The sequence below is a fragment of the Plectropomus leopardus genome, unplaced genomic scaffold (genome assembly GCF_008729295.1).
Source record: "Plectropomus leopardus isolate mb unplaced genomic scaffold, YSFRI_Pleo_2.0 unplaced_scaffold16866, whole genome shotgun sequence".
Taxonomy (NCBI): Eukaryota; Metazoa; Chordata; class Actinopteri; order Perciformes; family Serranidae; genus Plectropomus; species Plectropomus leopardus.
The window spans coordinates 967-1,900 of record NW_024618128.1 but is presented as its reverse complement, the minus strand read 5'-3'; the positions used below and the strand labels follow the sequence as shown (position 1 = coordinate 1,900).

The following is a 934-nucleotide window of genomic DNA, read 5'->3' as shown; positions in this document are numbered from 1 at the left end:
CACACGTGAAGAGTTCAACTGCAGAGCTGAAATATCAGCAGACGAAACTTTAAACCACTTTTTTCCCGTCATTTACATGGCTCGTTGGTCTAGGGGTATGATTCTCGCTTTGGGTGCGAGAGGTCCCGGGTTCAAATCCCGGACGAGCCCTGGATTTTCTATAGAATTCAATATCACAAAGCTTTAATACACAAAACATTGTACACACATTAACTTCTATCAGGAATTAACTGCACAAGCATTAAAGATATCGCAGTTTCCTTCGTCTAATGGGGATTATGTTAACACGCGACTCAGTTGGACATTATATAAAACAGGCAGATTTTAGGAAACGTAACAATAAAAAAAATAAACGTTTGGTATTTATGTATAAAGTGTACAGAATTTCAGGAGAGAGACGCCACTTACATCTTATGCACCTAGCACAGTAACTTTATTAATGAGGCCAGTTGAAAACTGCTAACATAAAAACAGGGTCAGTGAGGCTCTAAAAAGATCCAGGTGGCTAACACTGACACATTTACAGAAATGTTGATTAATGTGTATTGTCCTTATGAATTAAACTATTGAAATTATAAATGAAAATAAGAAAAACAAAATGGAACAGGAGTGCAAATCATTTTTAAATCATGTAATAAATTCTAAACTGAGTTTGAAATAGCATACAGGCTCCCTGTTACATGCAATTTGTGGTATCCGATATGCTACATAAATGATACAAGTACATGAATACGTTTTGAGTGACAGTCATGTCATCTGTGCGCAGGCACCCTGGACAGCTCCCTCATGTTTACTTGTACACACACTGATGATCTAAAACCGCCAGCAATGACTGAATCTTCTCACTGATAACAGGGTAACACACCTCATATTTAAATTTCATTGATTAATGTTTATTATCTTCAGTTTCTTCCTGCATCTCAGCTGATTCCTT

At 36.9% G+C, this 934-nt stretch overlaps 1 non-coding gene across 1 annotated transcript; it reads left to right on the top strand.

Moving 5' to 3' along the window:
• The first annotated feature begins 78 nt into the window (after positions 1–78).
• trnap-ugg lies at positions 79–150 on the top strand. Its single transcript has one exon. It is a non-coding gene; the product is annotated as a tRNA-Pro (tRNA).
• The last annotated feature ends 784 nt before the right edge of the window (positions 151–934 follow it).